The sequence below is a fragment of the Furipterus horrens genome, unplaced genomic scaffold (assembly GCF_987537825.1).
Source record: "Furipterus horrens unplaced genomic scaffold, mFurHor1.1.pri manual_scaffold_3, whole genome shotgun sequence".
NCBI lineage: Eukaryota > Metazoa > Chordata > Mammalia > Chiroptera > Furipteridae > Furipterus > Furipterus horrens.
The window spans coordinates 169613687-169632304 of NW_028327173.1; positions in this window are offsets into that span (position 1 = coordinate 169613687).

Genomic DNA, 18618 nt, shown 5'->3' on the forward strand with positions numbered 1-18618 from the left:
AATAATTAAAATCATATGATCATCTCAATAGATACAGAAAAATCACCTGGCAAAATTCAACATCCTCTCATGATAAAAATTCTCAACAAATTGGATACGAAGGATTGTATGATACTTCAACATAATAAAGCCATATATGACAGTCAACAACTGACATTATAACCAATCATGAAAAGCTAAAAAAATTTCTTTCAAGATCAGGAACAAGACAAGGATGCTCATTCTTCCCGCTCTTATTAAACATAGAAATGAATAAAGTCTAGAAATCCTGGCCAGAGCAATTAGGCATGATAAAGAAATAAAGAACATTTGACCAAAAAAGAAGCAAAACTGTCTCTGCAGATGGCATAATATTATATACAGAAAACAAAGATGCAACCAAAAAATGATCAGAACTAATAAATTAAGTTGGTAAAGTTGCATGATGCAAAATCAATAAACAAATATACTAAAACCCAACTACCAGAAAGAGAACTTTTTTAAATCCCCTTTCCAATAACATCAAAAAGAGTAAAATATTTAGAAATAAGTTTAACCAAGGAAGTGAAAAATCTGTACATTGAAAACTACAAAACATTGGTGAAAGAAATTGAAGAAGACACAAATAAATGAAAGGATATTCCGTGTAGGAAGATTTAGTATAGTTAAACTACCCAAAGCAATCTGTGGATTCAGTGCATTCCCATTAAAATTCCAATGACACTTTTTTCACAGAAACAGAAAAAAAAAAAAATCTAATTTTCATATGGGACTACAAAAGACCACAAATAGCAAAAGCAATCTTGAGAAAGAGAAAAAGCTGGAGGTGTCACACTTCCTGATTCCAAACTATATTACAAACTCAAGTAATCAAAACAGTAAGGTATTGGCACAAAAACAGACACATAAATCAATGAAGCATAACACAGCAGTCAGAAATAAACTGATGTTTTCATGGTCAATTAATTTTCAACAAAGTGTCCAAGAATATACAATAAGGAAAGAATAATCTCTTCAATAAATGGTGTTGGGAAAACTAAACAGTCACATTAAAAAGAATGAAACTGGACCTCTATCTTATACCATACACAAAAATCAATTCAAAATTTATTAAAGATATGAACATAAAACTCCTAGGGAAAAAAGCACAAGAGGGTTAGCTCTTGACAGTGATTTTTGGATTTGCACCAAAAGCAAAAGCAACAAAAGAAAAAATAAACAAATGAGCCTACATCAAACTAAAACTCTTCAGATACAGCAAAGGAAACCACCAACACAGTGAAAAGGCAGCCTATGGAATGAGATAAAATATATGCAAATCACATATCTGATAAAGGGTTAATATACAAAATATACAAGAAACACATATAACTCAATAGCACAAAAATAAATATCCCAATTAAAAAATAAGCAAAGGACCTCAATAGACATTTTTCCAGAGAATTCAAACATATGGCCAACAAGGACATGAAAAGGTGCTTAAATTAACATCACTAATCATCAGGGAAAGGCAAATCAAAACCACAATGAGATATCCTCTCACATCTGTTAGAATGGCTATCATCAAAAAGAAAAATAACAAATAGCCAGCAAGGAGGTGGTGAAAAAAGAATCATTATACACTGTTGGTAGGAATGCAAACTGGTACAGCCATTATGGAAAACAGTATAAGAGTTCCTCAAGAAATTAAAAATAGCTTCTGGGTATGTATCCAAAGAAAATGAAATCATTATCTTGAGAGATATCTGTACCCCCATATTCAATACAGCATTATGCATAATAGCCAAGATGTGGACACAAGTGTCTGTCACTAGATGAATGGATAAAGAAAATGTGATATAAATACACAGGTATAAATATTGACATATATAATGGAATATTACTTAGACTTAAAAAAGAAGAAGATCCTGTTATTTATGACAACACGCTGTAATTGGAGGACATTTTGCCTAGTGAAATAAGCAAGACAGAGAAAGACAAGTACTGCATGGTGCATGGTAACACTTATGTGTGAAATCTAAAAAAAAAGTTTAAACTCATAGGAACAGAGAGTAGAAAAGCAGTTGCCAGGGACCTAAAGATTCCCATGTCTGAGGATCTCATGTAAAATATGGTGACTATAGTTTATAATTGATAACACTGTATTGTATATTGAAATTTGCTAAGAGAGTAGAACTTAAATGTTCTCACAAATAAAGAAAAAGTTAAGTATGTAAGGTGATGGATGTGTTAACTAACTAGATGAGGGGGAATCCTTTCATAATGGATACATATATCAAATCATGACAATGTAACTTAACTTATGTCACATTTTTGTCAACTAAGCTCTCAATAAAGCTGAAGTTTAACTAAAAAGACACAAAATAATATTTAAATAAAAATACAAATACTATAGATACATAGAATATTTTTTAAATTCTAGTGTGGTAACTTTATGCCAATGTTTTTTTAATGAAATGAATATTTTCCTAGAAAAAAACCTAAGTTTCCAAAATAACTCAAGAAAAAAAATAGGAAACTTAAGAAAACAATTTCATTAGATAATTTGAATTGGCAGTCAAAAGTATCTATCTTAACACACACATGCACACACACAAAAATATTCCAGAGAAAAAAAGTCTTCAGGCTTTTTATAGACAAGATTTGCCAACTTTACAGGGTCAGGTAATTCTTATTTTATACTATTCCGTAGAAAGAGAAAATAAGGAAAGCTTACAAAATGATTTTAGGAAGCTAGTATAACTTTAAGATCAAAACTGGATGAGGATATCACAAGAAAAAATATATAGAAATCAATCTCAGAAACATAGAGGCAAACATTCTAAATAAAAGTACTTTTCAAATTCATCATGGTCAAGAAAGAATGTGAGGAAGATTGAATATTACAAAAATCTAGTAATAATTCACCATAATAACAGATTTAAAAAGAAGAATCCTATGATCATCTCAATATATGCCAAAATGAAAAAAAAAATCATTCACTATAACTCAGCATTAATAATAAAAGCCTCTGAGCAGAGTAGAAGTAGAAGAGAATATTCTGAATGTGATTATTGTTTTCAACCAAACCCCAGAGCAAACAATATTCTTAGAGAAACTTTAGAAGAATTTTATGTCTCTGTTAAAAGTGGAGATAGTTCAAGGATGACCATGACTGCTACCACTATTGAACGCTGTCCTCGAGGTCCTAGCACAGGCAATAAGGCAAAGAATGGCGAGAGGGAAGTGTCCCAGTCAGGAATGCATGTGACTGCAAATATCACCAACCTTAACTACCAATGGCTTAAAATAATAAGGTTCATTTGTCTCACATATAAGAAGTCAGGAAAGTAAGCAGTCTAGGGCTGGTGGTGCTGATTAATAGCTCTCTTTCTGCTTTATAGTCTTAAGCCTGTTAAAGGTACATCCTTGTGGTTGCCACCTCTGGGCTCCAAGGGGTTTCCTGCAGATCTGGGCCTTAATATACATATTCCAGGCAGGAAGAGGGGAAAAATAGTGGGGAGCCCCTGCATGGACTTTCCCTTACAACTCACTGGTCACATGGCCACTGTTAGCTAGAAGAAAAGCTGGAAAAATGACTGTCCAGGGATAGGGTTAGGGTTACGATTTGGGACGTATACTATATACTTAGTATGATGTTATCCTTGGTCTAAGCCAAACATAAGAATTCTGTTATTTGTTGGATATTAAATATATTTAATATTCAGCATTTACTTATACTAAAATGTTGTATGTGCTTATCTAAAATTAAAATTTAACTGTGTCCTTTATATATATAACACATAGTTAAATTATATATTATATATGTTATATATAATTTATACATAAAGGACACATAGTGTGTGTATTTTGCTAAACTGGCAACCCTAGGAGCTCGGCATATTGTTACCCTAAAAAAACTGGGGTTCTAAAACCAGCAAGGAAGAAAGGATGGCCACTTGCCAGGCATGTATAAATAACTACCATAGAAGCATAAAAGTTTGGCCACAAAGACAACTTTTTCCCTCCTGACATTAATTCTGGCAAAATTTATCGTACAGACTTTTCCAAAAGGGAAGTTGAGTAGCAAAATGGGAAGTACCTTAGCGGACAGTTTTGTTGAAGATGCAGACACATTCTTCAAATGCATGTGTCCCACAAAATCCAAGGGGCTACATGAAGTTATAATTTAGTGACAGAATTTCTGCAGGTGACTCATAAAAACTTTTTTTTAATTGAGATATCATTAACTGTGAATCATCCATGTGAAATTACATCTTACTTTTCAAATCATGCCCACTTGAAATCTTTGTCAGCTATTATTTTTGTCCAAATAGGGGAATTTAACCATAAATTTCACTTAGCTGAGAGAACCTAGAAAATTAGAAAGTGAACTGAGACTGCAGATAAAGGAATATCAAGCTTTATGGGTAAATCTGTGGGTTCAAAGTAGTCTGGGTACAGGGTCTGGACTGGCCTTCAGAAGTCAGAGGGCCTAGTCCCATGGGGCAAAAAAGCATAGACGTCAAGGCTAAAACTTGCAGGCTTAAAATGGAGTCTTGATACACTATTGCCAACTGCTGGACTCCGAGAAGGTTGTGGGCAGTCTCACAGTCAGGGAGGCTGACTAGAACTCAGGAAAACCGGAAAAATGATAAACCTAGATTGGGCCAAGGCAATAAACAAGTCTCCTTTGTGGAGCTGTTTTTTAGTGATAACACTCTGTAAATCCTGCTAGTTTTTAAGAGATGGCTAAAGATATTCACTGCAGTACACATGAGGCAATGTGAGAGGACTGAGTCCTCAAGGTGTGAGATTCTAAATTGTATACTGATGTGCTGTGTTTGATCAACAAATGTCAATTCTTTCTAAGATGCTTGCTAAAAACTGACAGAAAAGGGGTAGACTAAGGAAGTGAGTTGAAGGAAACTTTACTTCTTTGACTCAATTATCTATTTAAATAAATCATTTGTTCTCTTTCTTGGAAAGAGTAGTGGAAGGATTTTTCTCCCCCGAGAATGTCAGACTTGGGCTGTTTGTAAAGGGCAGCTGGATTTTCTGCCAGGCAACAGGAGGGATGGGATTTCTCTCCCAAGATGGTCTAGTGTGTGGGCCTATATGCTACACAGGGACTAGATGCCGTTGACTAGATATGTTCTCCAAAAGTTGCTGCTTATAGACTGAATTAACTTCAAAATAATATTTAGTGTGTTTTTAATTTGTATTATTTCCCCAAACCATTTAAATTCTTTAGAATCATTTTTAATGACTACACAATAGAATAGTCCATCATATGTAGTCATATTAATTTACCTTTTCAATGATTTTGGCTATTTAAAGAAATCCTACAGTAAAACATTTTTATAAGGCAAACAGTACTCTCTAATTTGCCTGCTTTTAAAATTTGCCTTTTCACCTAGGCAGTTTACAGAAGGCAAGCTGGCCTTGTATTCTGATGGAACTGTTGTCCTCCCATGCTTTTTGCTTTTCTTCTGAAGGCAATAATCACAAAGATTTCACTGAGTTGATACAGGGAAGACTGATAGTGAAAGTCAATGGGTAACAGAGCCACCTGACTTTCAAGCTGCAAACCTAATAGCATTAACCCACTGACTCGGTCTCTCTTTCTGAAAGAGGTAACTTTGACCGTCTTCATCCAACAGCCCCTTTTGCTACAACTGAGAAACCACAGCATATTCCAGAAGAAGTGAAGAAGATCTCGCCCAAGAAACAGAGATCAAAGGTATTCATATTCCTAGCTAATGGAAGAAAATTGTTCTTAGTTATAAATTCTCAGTGAGATTTTTGGTAATACACATATGTTACAGAATTACACCTTTCACATAAAAATAAATACTGTATCAGCTGTTTCTGGGATGCATTTGAGTTTACAAGGGGATTGTTATACAAGTAAACTCTATTGTGACATCAGTCATGTCAAATGAATGTGAAATTAGCTAAGTGATTAGGTCAACCTATACTGCTAGCTGGTTGAGAGTCCGGGAGTCCGGAACACAGTAGCTATTGCTTTATATCCAAATTTGTGTTGCATAGTGTATGTTATTGTGACGTTTTGCTGTATTTCACTTGTCTCTAAGCCAAAGACAAAAAGTAAGCTCTCCAATTTTGCATGGTTACCTTAATGAGGAGGGGGAAGGAATGGTATACTTCTAATACTGGGACTTCACAATACAACATATTCATCCCCACAGAGATTCTCCTGGCTTAAAGGTGCTGGGCTTTTGGAGCTTGCTTTCTTATGTTTATGAGCCACAGACAGACTTGTGATAATTGAAACTTTTCACCATAGAAAGGAGACAGCTGGCAGTGTCTTTTTCTGGGCTAACCCTATGTGGTCATGTTTACAGCTGCTCCCATTTTTAAAAAAAGAAAGAAAGAAAAAAAGAAAAGAGAAATCCAAGAGTGGCACAGAAGAAATTCATCCTACTGTGTCTACATAGTAGACTGTTACCTGTTCTTCAAGGCCTTCATCTTTTAACGGCCAAATCCTCCTCAAGACGTTTGCCCTGTATTTGCAGCGCTGGTGGGCTGTTTCCTCTTAAGAGATTTCCAAGCTGTTTATGTAGCAGCATGTCATGTGACACTCCAGTTGCCATGGCAAATATTTGTGTTTCATGAAAAATGTGGGTTAAAAAAATCAATGTAAATGGCCAAATCCCAAGACAGACAGGCCTTCAGGCTAACGTTGGGCCTGCACCATTATTGTTTCAAATTCAGCTGTTTAACAGGCGTGCGAAGGCCATGGGCTAATATGCATAATGGGAACAAGCAGGGGCACCTGTTCTGATTCTCACTGCCTTCTAGCTCTCAGGTTCCACAGTTTTGCAGAGAAGAGATCTACAGGTAATACAAAAATGACTAGGCTTTAAGTAATAAGCCTAAAAGATTAAAACCTTAAAAATAATTTTAAATGACATTTTCTGTATTAAGCCTACCTTTAATTTCCTATTGACTTCACAAATCTTTTTCCCTACTGCTAGAAGTGGTAATAGTTAAAGATTCCTTCCTGTGGTCCCGAATTGGTACATTTCTGAACTGACTCTTCAATAGAAAATGTAATTATTCATATGCTCTGTGAAAAGTGCCCCAGCATGAAAGTTGAAAGGTTAGGAGAACGGTCATAATATGTCTGGCCTCATGATAGAGCCAGAACAGATCTCGGATCAGTCCCCACCGCTGGGCCATGTGGTGCCACACCAAGAAGCCCTTTCTTGTAAATATTTCTCCATGGGTACCCTAGAAGTGGGACTTGGCATCTGGCTATAGTCGTTTTTGCAAATATTTACTTTATCAAACTCTTTCTTCAAAGCAAACAGGGCCTTTGTCAAGCAGAGCATCATTGTCTAGGATGGGAAAGGTCTTTGTAATTACTGGCTCCTGCCTTCACAAAAAGGGAACAGGCTGGCCCAGCGGGCGAAGCTGGGCAAGTGGGATTGGAGAGCGGGAGACTGTGCCTTCTATTTGTTTTGTAAAATTGCCCATGAGAGTCATTTTGATTTAAACTGTGTTTCATTCTTCATTGTAAGGGAAAGGCAAAAGGTCAAGAGGACATCAGGAGAAGAAGGTCTGTAATTTGTGTGACTAGTTGAAATTTGGGGTCTGTCACCTGATGTCCCTTCCTTTTGCTGCAGGGCAGAAGTATGGGAGGCAGGTGTGACAGCTGGAAATGGTAACAAAAGTTCTACTGCTCTTCTTTTATAAAAGAAGTTATATCATGTTTTAAGGAAAAAAATGGTTTACTTAAAGTGGAAAAAAAATTTTTTTCCTCTGTTGGGACTAAATTACTTCTCAGGCTCCAGTCCAAAAATGCTATTTAGCATACTCAAAATTTGGCTGAATCACTTCAATCTTAAACCTCAATCTAATATTTTCATCTCTTAAAAGTGCACTTAAAATGAAATAAAATGTAAAAAAAATAGTTGTCCCCCAGTATGTATATGTATATGTGTGCACACGGATGTACACACACACACTGCACATAGGACTAAAACAAATAAGGTAACAATTTGGAAAAATGAAATAGCACCCACAATACAGCAAGTACATGCCAGCCAGGAACATTCCATGGGGCCATGAATGGATAATAGAAGTTCTAAACTTGAAGCAGCCAAGAACTGGATTCTCCTCTTACTAATAGAGAAACTTGGAGCAAGCCACTTACATTAGCCATGCCTCCCTTTTCTCTCTGGCAAATGGGAATAACACTTTTCCCAAAGGCTTGCTGTGAGGGTTCAAGGAGTTAATGTCATGTGTGAAAGTGCTTTGGAACTATAAAGCACTTGTTACCATAATTCGTTGGTCTATTTTTAAGAGCAACTTCTAGACCTCCCTTTTTCAGTGATCTTATCAGTAAGATTTTCAGAGGGAGCTTAGCCACCCCTTCTCAAGGAAAAGAAAAGCCCACTTTGGGGTCTCCTCATATTCCTGCAGAGCTGTGACTGAACAGGCCACATTTACAGCAATGATTGCATATAGTCCTGAACCTCGATAAATTGTTCCTAGATAAACTAATCAATGCAATTAGAGCCTTCCTTTAGCGTCTCTTGATTTCTTCTTGTGAGGAAATTGTGAGCTTGCTTCTGCATTTAAAAATAGGATATGCTTTTGAAATACTAAGGCATTATTTATCTGGAATATTTATAACCACTAATGTTGATTGAGCATGTTCTTAGAGCAGGGCACTAAGCCCTTTCCATACCCAATGAATGCTCACAGCAGCCACCAAACCTGTGCTGTCATTGTCCCCAGGCCCACACAGTTAGTAAAATGCTATAGAGGATCCAAATGACAGAGTGGAGTTCCAGAGTTTGTGGCCTCTCCACATCCCAGGTTATCAACTCTTCCCACACAGTTAGGCACTGCTCCTAATGCTTTACGTTGGAATATCTCATATTCACAACATCTCTATGCAGTAAATACTATTATTATTTCCATTTTACTGGGAGGACCTGGATACAGAGAGGTGAAGGTCGTCCATCTAGTAAGTGACAGAGCCAGAATATAAAACTTTATTTTGTGGCTGCCAGAGCCCCAAAGCATTAGCAATTTTTTTAAATCACCATCATTTTCTATGGAAATCTTTCTAAAACATATTATATCTCTGCCTTCCTAGTATAATTTAACATTTCTTTTATCCGATATTATGTATTCATACAACCAATTTCTGGTGTCTTTTTTATTTGTTTCCTTCAATATCAGGACAGTGGTTGTCACCTATGCTATTATTGTACCTGCTTTTTTTTTATCCAACCCTGTAATTTATTTTTTTAAGTATATTTTATTGATTATGTTGTTACAGTAGTTTCGATCTTTTTCCCCTTTGCTCCCCTCTGCCCAGTACCCCCCTACCTCCAGAAATCCCACCCCCCTTAGTTCATGTTCGTGGGTCCTGCATATAAGTTCTTTGGCTTCACCCTTTCCTATATTGTTCTTAACATCCCCCTGTCTATTTTGTACCAAGTAATTATGCTTCTTAATCCCTGCACCTTATCCCCATTTCTCCCCCTCCCCATTCCCAACTGATAATTCTCCAAATGATCCCCATACCTATGATTCTGTTCCTGTTCTGGTTTGCTTAGTTGGATTTTGTTTTTATTTTTTAATTCAGTTGTTGATAGTTGTGAGTTTGTTATCCTTTTAGTGTTCATAGTTTTGATCTTCTTTTTCTTAAGTAAGTCCCTTTGACATTTCATATAATAAGGCTTGGTGATGATGAACTCCTTTAGCTTTACCTTGTCTGGGAAGCACTTCACCTGCCCTTCCATGCCAAATGATAGCTTTGCTGGATAGAGTAATCCTGTTTGCAGGTTGCCTTTCATCACATTGAATACTGCTCGCCAGTCCCTTCCTGCCTGCAAAGTGTCCTCTGAGAAATCAGCTGATAGTCCTGTAGGCAACCCCCTGTAAGCAACTCTCCACCTTTCTCTTGCTGCCCCCAGGACTCTCTCTTTATCTTTCACCTTTGGCATCTCAATTATGATGCATCCTGGTGTGGTCCCCTCTGGGTCCAGCTCACCCGGAACCCTCCATGCTTCCTGGACCTGTATGTCCATCTCCTTCGCAAAATTTAGGAAGTTTTCCTCATTTTTTTCAATTCTTGCTTCCTCATTCTACACTGGTTGACTGTTTTTTTCTTCCTTGTGTTCCTAATCATTTATTTGAACCCCGGTTTCCATCCCTTCACCATTGGTTTTGTGTGGATTTTCCTTTGTTTCACTTAGCATAGCCTTCACTTCTTCTCTTATGCATTTGTCGTACTCAAGCATATTTGTCAAGCCTGTGAGAATCTTTATCACCAGTGTTTTGAATTCTGTATCTGTTAGGTTGTCTATCTCCTCATCTGTTAGGATGGCTATCTCCTCGTCGCTTAGTTCTCCCACTGGGACCTTGAACCATTTCCCCTTTTGGGCCACACTTCTCTGTCTCCTCATTCTGACAGGATCCTGTGTTTGTTTGCCTCCGAGTCCCATGTAGAGTTGCCAGTCGTGTTACGTTGTAAGGAGTGGAGCTTTAGGGTTTTGTCAGTACAGGGCGACCTGGTTCACCATGTTGTGGTGCTGTATGTGGGGGAGAGGTCCAAGAGGGAAAAATGCCACCTTCCCAGCACTTGCCCCTTTTCCAGACACCTCTCCCACTTCCACACTAGACTGGCGTTCCTCTAGCTGCTGCCCTGGCCGTTGTTCCCAGAGTGGGTGGGTATGCGGATGTTCTAGGACCGTGGGGGCCCTTTAAACAAGCGGACTCTGCTGAGAGACCAGCAGTTTCTGCCTCTGCCCCCACCCCCACTGGTCGGCACAGTCAGAAGCAATGAGGCTTGATTTTCCCTGGTGCTGGGACTGTGAGCTTCAAGGTCCGGTGAGGAGCTGGGAATGCTCCCCAGGTGTGCCTCCTGACTATAAAACATGTGACTTCGCTTTCTGCTGGCCTGCTGCTGTTGCCTCTGCTGCCACCGCCACACCACGTCCTCTCCACCCAGGCTCCGCCCCTCCTACCTGTCTGGATGAGTATTTCTTCTTTATATCTTTGTTTGCTGGACTTCCATGCAGTTTGATTTTCTGGAACTTCTGGTTGTCTCTAGTTTTGAGGTAGTTGTATTCCTTCTTAGTTGTGGAGGGAGATGCAGCGTGTCTGTCTACACCTCCATCTTGGCTGGAAGTCCTGTACCTGCATCTTTTGGCTCTAACTTTAACAGCCTTTTCTGTCTTCTAGATAAGTTAATCAAATAACCAAAACTCAAGAAGTTGAATGATAAGTTTGAGTCAGTCAGTCTCTGCACAAGGATCTAAGGAACAAAATAATTAACTGTTATAGGGTTTGTAGTAATTTCAATGTGTTGAGGCCTTTATTTTCAAGAATCTAGTTTAAAGGTTTGAAGTTGCTAAAATTGCCTCTCTCAGCAAATAAACCTTTTTATTATCTGAAGGCAGTCATGTTTATACCTACATTAAGGTCCACTTGATTTTAATTAATATTTTGATATCAAAAATTATTTTATAGGTAAAATAAGCAAACAAACAAATATATTTATTGGACATAAATGTCTAAGTTAAATTCATGAGTGTGTTTGCTTCTGGGAATGGGCTAATATACCTAATATGTCATTTCTTTTATTTAAATACAGTATATCAATATATAATTAATTTAAATATTTAAGTTTTATATTATAAATAATTATAAATATAGTAAATGTACTAAATTGGTAAAGTATTAAAAATGTACATATTTTTGTCTTCTTTGCTTAAGACATATGTTATATATATTATATGATATATATTCTGTATTATCTGACATAGGGATCTCACAGTACAATATAATTCATTCTTGTGGAGATTTTTCTGGTTTAAAGGTGCTGGACATTACAGCTTGCTTTCTTATGTTTATGAGCCCCAGAGATATATATGTATCTGGAACAAAGACAAAAGATTAACATGCATTCCTAGTAGTTTTTTTGTATTAACCTCTATACATTTCTGTATTTTCAAAACTTTTTCCAAATAAAAGAAGAAAAAAATAAAAGAAAATTCTATTTCCTAAACCATAACTCTGCTGTAAAATTTCCTTTAGTATAGAAAGGTGTGGATGATTCCATTTTAATGTCAAATTTGGAGTCTTGCTTCTCTGAGTCATTCTGTCATATTGTTAGTTTCTTTAGTATTTTCCAAATATCTACTCTTAACCTCTTGTTAAAAAACTGCGATTATGTTCTAGGTAAGTCAGCTATGTATTTTAATCAAGAAACATGTGTGACATTGACTGTATCACCCCTACCTAGTCTCATCTTACCCTGTCTGTGGAGGGAGGAGATTGGAGTGATCAGTGTTTTTAAGGAGCTTCCATATTCCCTACAACACTCACCCCAGTTCCCCAGGGTATAGGTGGGCCTAGGCCCTTTGCAAAGGCAGCTGCTGGGTTAACTGTTGCACCTCCTTACAATAAAATTACATTGTTTTTGAACAAAGAGTTCCAGGTTTAAAAATATAAACTATGAAAACCACTAGGTGATGTCTAGCAGCAGTTTGGCTTTAACATGTCCAGTCGAGGGGAGAAGTAAGCCTACTTCTTGAAAAGTGCAGTGTCTCCCCAGCTGTTTTTGTGATTTTAGAACAATCCAGTCTCCTTTCTTGTCTTGTGCTAAAGGGTTTAAGAGAGTGAGGTTGAACTTCGACAAGAATTAGAGCTCTTCAACCTGGAGATAGAAGATGAAAATTTTTTTAAGTTCAAGGCTATTTTTTTCTCTCTTATACTCACTTTCCCTTATGAAACCTCATTTAATTTATCATCTTAAAGTAAATAGAGGGAAAACAAATCTGAAAACAAAAGAAAAACTGTGGAATCTCTTAAACCATTTTCCAATTTCTGTAGTTCATTAGAAGTTGCCATCCTCATCTATGCATTTTTTAATATGAAACTTTTGAATTAAAATTATACAATTTTATTTCAAAACATTTCTTCTTGCATGAAGAAATTGACAAAAAAATTTATAAAATTGTTTTTACTTCTATTCATAGCATCTTTAACTGTACATTTTTATTACCTGTAACTAACAATTTTACTTATTTATACCAGAAAAAAAGTTAAATTATCAGTAAGTCACAAGATGAAATCTTTACATTTTTTAATTTGTATTTTTTATTTATTAAATTAATATGGCCTGACTACTCACAGAAAATTTAGAAAGTTCAGAAAGGGGAAAAAAATGCCAACATATGCAAGAAAAAGTTTTTCATAATACCACATATTTAAGCATTTGGCATATCCCTTGGTTGGCATCATACTATATACTCAACTGTGATTTTGCTCTTTTCACCTAAGAACTTATCAAAGCCTTTACATATATAATTTAAAACTCTTCATAAGATATTTTAATGACCATGTAATATTCTGTCTTAAAGACATACCATAGTTTTCTTAGTCATTATCCTACTTTTTGACATTAAATCTTCAATGTCAAATTATTACAATATTATAACTACTAATAATGAAATAATTTCCAATTCTCTGTTGTAAATAAAACTGCCATGAACATCTTTCATATTTGTACATAAATCTTTGCATATAGGCTAAATATTGGTGGTAGAACTCCTTGGACAAAGGGTACGGACAGTTTCAGATCCAAGTAGTCAAACTTTCTATTAGCACTTCAAAATTCAAGTTATGAGTTTGCAAATAACTTGTGTGATCATAGATCAGCTTTGTGCTATAAATCCAGCCCAAGTGGCTATGAGCTTAAATTTTACTAGTCAATCACTCATTCATTCATCTAATATTTATTGAGCTTTTACCGTGTACTATGGTTACAGCAGTGAACAAAAAAACAAGTCTTTGCCCTTGTGGGACTTATATTCCAGTGAGGGAGGCAGAAAATAAATACATATTTATTATAATGTCAGATAGTGACAAGTGCTATGAATTAAAGCAGAATACATATGTAGGTATAGAGGGTGTGAAAAGGTGGAATTCTATAAGTATTCTGCAAGTGTTCTTTAGTGATCTGCGATCAATGGACTTGCTATACACACAATTTTCCTCAGGAAAACTGTAATGTCAAGCTTTTCTTTGGTGATAATAGAGGCCTTTTTCAGAGCTTCTTCTTTTTCCTTTACCTATAGAAAAAATAATGATTTGACTTTTCTCAGAAAACTAGGAATCCAGGTTGCTTTTCATTCCCATCCCATCAGGTGCCCTGTATTTATCCCTAGCGGGTTCCACCCATCAATCATAATTGTCCCAAGTGGTCCTTAACTATGTCACATTCTCTCAGAGAATATTAGAAGGGTAGCAGAAAAGATGAAATTAATGCAGCAGTAAAATGAAATGTTTCTCTAGAAAATAAAATTTCACATTTGACTGAAAATGTACTCCATCTGTTTAAAAAGTCTTCCTGATTTTGTTGTTTGATCTTCAACCAGAATTGGATCCATTGAGTGTTTTTGTTCCATAAGAATGCATCTGGGGGGTGAGGGATTTTTTTTCTCCTCAGGAAGTGTTTCAGGAAGACTCATTTGAATAAAGATACCTTTCAAAGCAATTGCAGAAATTATCCCTAGAAAATTACTGCTAATCGGAGTGGCCTGAACACTCAATCCTCTTCCTTTATATGTCTCCACTCAATGAGTTCTCTATTTTTGCCTTTTATTCTTTATAAAAGTTAAGGGCTCCAACTCTCACTTTCATGGGCACTTATGCAGTCTCAGTCCAGACTGAGACCTGTTTTGTTGATTTGCAGACCCTAAAATACTGGAATGTCACTCTTTGGGATTCTCTGCCCATGATCATATTTATAGGTATTACTTTATTGTGGCTTGTAAGTTGCTAGAAAGAGCTTCCTATCTAAAAAAGTAGAAAGAGAAAAAAATCGCTGGATCTTTTTCATGGTACATGAGGAGATGTTTGCCTTTGATTTGATGGCTTGGCTAGTGTCAGGAGTTTATTAAACAGCAGATACTCCTGGAGGGGTGACACTTTAAGTCAGAAGGGCATAGGGTGTCAAAATAAGAAGTGCCTGATGGAAACTGAAACTCACCCAGAAATGACTTTACAAGGCCACAGTGGGAGGTGGTAACAGACTAAGTCCCAGGTCTTCTAACTTCAAATCCATCACTTTTCCACCACACCATGGTTCATTAGCATGTTCATAGGGGTTAGTGTAACAGATTGCTTTGTAAATAAGAAAGAAACAACAGGTCAAGGCCAGGTTGACTTTGATGTAGGAAATGGTAAAAGGAGGGCTGAACAAGGAGAGCACAGTTGGTAATGGGCCATATGGGAAGTTCCAGACAATTAGGGCTGCATGAGTTGGTGGTGTGGGGTTAGGGAATGACAGCTAGCCTTGAGATCTTGGGCAACTCACTTAACCTCCCTGAGCCTCAGTTTCCTCATCTATGGTAATAACCACATAGGCTGAGATAAGGCACTGTGAAATATTTCTTTACACATAATATGATCATCACAGCAACTCAATAAGGAACTCTCATTTTTACAGACGGGAAACATTTAGTTTCAGAGAGGGTGCTGTCTTAGCTCAGGCTGCCATAACAACCATAGACCGTGTAGCCTAAACAACTGGAGGCTGCTTGTGGTGAAAGTCCTCTTCCTGGTTTGCAAAAGGCTGCCTTCTTGCTATACTTTCACATGGTAGAGAAAGGGAGATCATCTCTCTTTTGTCTCTTCTTATAAGGAAGCCTCCATCCTTATGACCTCTCAAAGGCCCCACTTCCAACTACCATCACAATGAGGACTAGAACTTCACCATACGCATTTGTGGGGACACAAACATTCAGTCCATGGCAGACTGTAATTTGTCCAAGAGTATGTAACAGATATTGAGAGAGCATAGACTTGATTCCAGGTTCATAAGACTTCATGGGCAAGGCTTGTTTCCCTGGGTCCATAATAGCCTATTAAGTAAGTAAAAGGTGAGGCCAGTGGCCTTCAAGATCTCTCATGCTTTAAAATTCAGGTCTGTGATTATGCTGAGCCCCTGAATCCTGTTTAGTCAACTAATCTTTAACTATTGTATAGCTCTTTCTAACATTTTAGTAAGCTGGGGTCTTGACATCTGTTCTATATAAAGTTTAACACATTATGGACCCTCAACAAATATTAAAGAGCAGGCCTGACAGATGGTGTCTCTGGTCTTCAGAGACCCATCTCAAGGGGTCACTCCACTCATACTCTGAACTAGGCTCTCACTTAGAGCCATAATGGCAGGAGGAACTTTTTTTTCTCACATAATAGAATTGCCTAGGCTAATTACTGATGGATACATTTGAGTGTTTGAGAAACTGAATATCAGCTTATAGATTCAAAAGTACAATAACTTAGTCTATCCTTCCAGACAAATCATTCTCTGAAGTTATTATCCATGTTGACCATTTGCTATCAGAAGATCTTGGTTACATCCAATATAGAGATCCTTGGCTCCAGTTTAATCCTATATCCACATGCTATCCATATGTATGAAAAGAAACATTTTTCATAAAGACATTCAATTTAGAAATAGATGCCTTTTTTTCTGGAATTTCTCTTTGCAGCCCTTATTTCTAAAATTTAGAAGGTCCTGCTGGGTCTGCCTCTTTTGCTTCACATCTGTGACTACTGACTCATGTAGTCATCATCCTGCTTCCTGCTATTTGTTTCAGATGTGGAATTTTCCCCAAATAACTGCTTCAGAGATTCTCCAAGTTACCTCATTAGTGATTACACCTCGCAAATAAAGCATTTCCCAGCTAGTTGGTGCTGTTAGTTAGAGCAGGATACTAATAATCAGACCATGGCTACAGGTTTGGGCTCTGTGTGGGCCAGAGAGCCATCCCCACTAGAAGGGAACAATGTGACAATTGAGTAAATGGCATTACATTGAGAGCACAGCATATCTTACACCAAAAAGAAGGGAGGGAAAGAGAGAAAAAGAAAGAGAAGTAACAAAGGGAAGGAAGGGAGGGAGGGAAAGAGAGAAGGAAGGAAGGAAGGAAGGAAGGAAGGAAGGGAGGAAGGAGGAAAGAAGGAAGGGAGGGAGGGAGGGAGGGAAGGAAGGAAGGAAAGAAAGAAGGAAGAAAGGAAGGAAGGAAGGAAAGAAGGAAGTGTAGACAAGTTCATGGAGATAAAATTGTAAAGGAAGAATAACAGAAGGAACCAAAACTTGAAACATGGCCTGACCTTTAATCAGGGCTCTTATTCCTAGCAAGCTGTGAAACAGCTTTGTCTCTACCTGCTCAATGGATCTCACAATGCTGATGCACTGCTTTAATTTGGGAAGCCTTTCTCTTGAGAGACATGTCTTTCCTTGCTCTAAGTCTAAAGTGCTCCCAAGTGTGGCATTCTCTGTGACAGATGTACTACAGTTATGCTTTAGCTGACTCCAAACCCATAGCTTCCCCGTGCCTGAGTGGTCTATTTGATGTCCAAGAGTGTGTTTCCTTTGAGAACAGATCTTTACTAGAATGTCATCCGAGAAGGTAGGAAGGTATAATCCCTTTGTTCTCAAAGAGCCACCGTTAAATTCTGTAACCCTATTCTCATTCCACTAAAGCTATTCTTTATAAAGGTCTGAAGTGGATTTGCTGATGTAGGTAAATGCCCTGGACCTACCCCATAGAAAGGCACTGTCCCAGAGAGACTTAAGAGTCCTCCCCTTTTGTAAACTTCTCCCCAGTTTGCTCTAGTTTCAAGGATGGCCCCAATTCCACATGGCTATCTGTAAAGATTAGTAATTTCCAAATATCTTAACATTTCCAAGGATCCCAGAGTCTCTGGTAAGTCTCCCACCCATTGCTGTGCTCCTTGTAGGAATCTCAGGGTCTTGTTGACAGAATCAAACATGGGACCACTGGCAGGACCAGCTGACTCCATCCACGTATGTCTGTGGTGATTTTGCATGTCTGTTTCTCACTGATGAAGTGCTGTCATTCTTCTTCTAACCTTTCCACCATCAGAACCCACTCCAGAAAGAGGGCAGATGTTAGCCACGGGCCATGTCTGTGGAACAAGTGCTACTTGTCTCCCACTGGGAACTGCCACTCCTCCTGCCAGCACTGGTGTCTGCTGAGGAGACCTTACTTCTCTAACTCTCTCGTGCCCATCCAAAGAGAGGGAATTTATTTCCATTTGCCACAGTTTGCATTCTCTCTCAGCACCTTGATTAGATCAGAAAAGGGCTAGAGAAGGCCTTTATCCATCACTCTTATGCCTGAAACAACTCTTAAATGAAAAGCATACAAAAAGCTCAATGCTATTTAAAGTCTACTTCTACAAGGCAAGGAAATTGCCCCTTTTGGACTTAACACTTGCTTTTCAGTATTTTTACTTGAGATGACAGTCTAATTAATTCCACTACCTAGAACCTAAGAAAAGAAAAAATGTGAAGTTTAAAAAAAATTTCTTGTTTGCTTATTGTGCTTCTATTGTGAATATATCTCTTCACTTGCTTTTCTCTTCCATAGCTTTCTGCTTTGAATTTGTTCGTTAATATCAGTTAACATTTGTTTAATAAAGACAAAGCATGAATAATCTCTAATATGGTGATACTCAACACAGAGCTGTGGCATAATAGTTACTAATACATTAACTGAGTCCTTCTTTTATTTGAGTTCTGTGAAAACTCTTTAAAAATGAAGAGAGCAGCATAATCTTACACTTTGA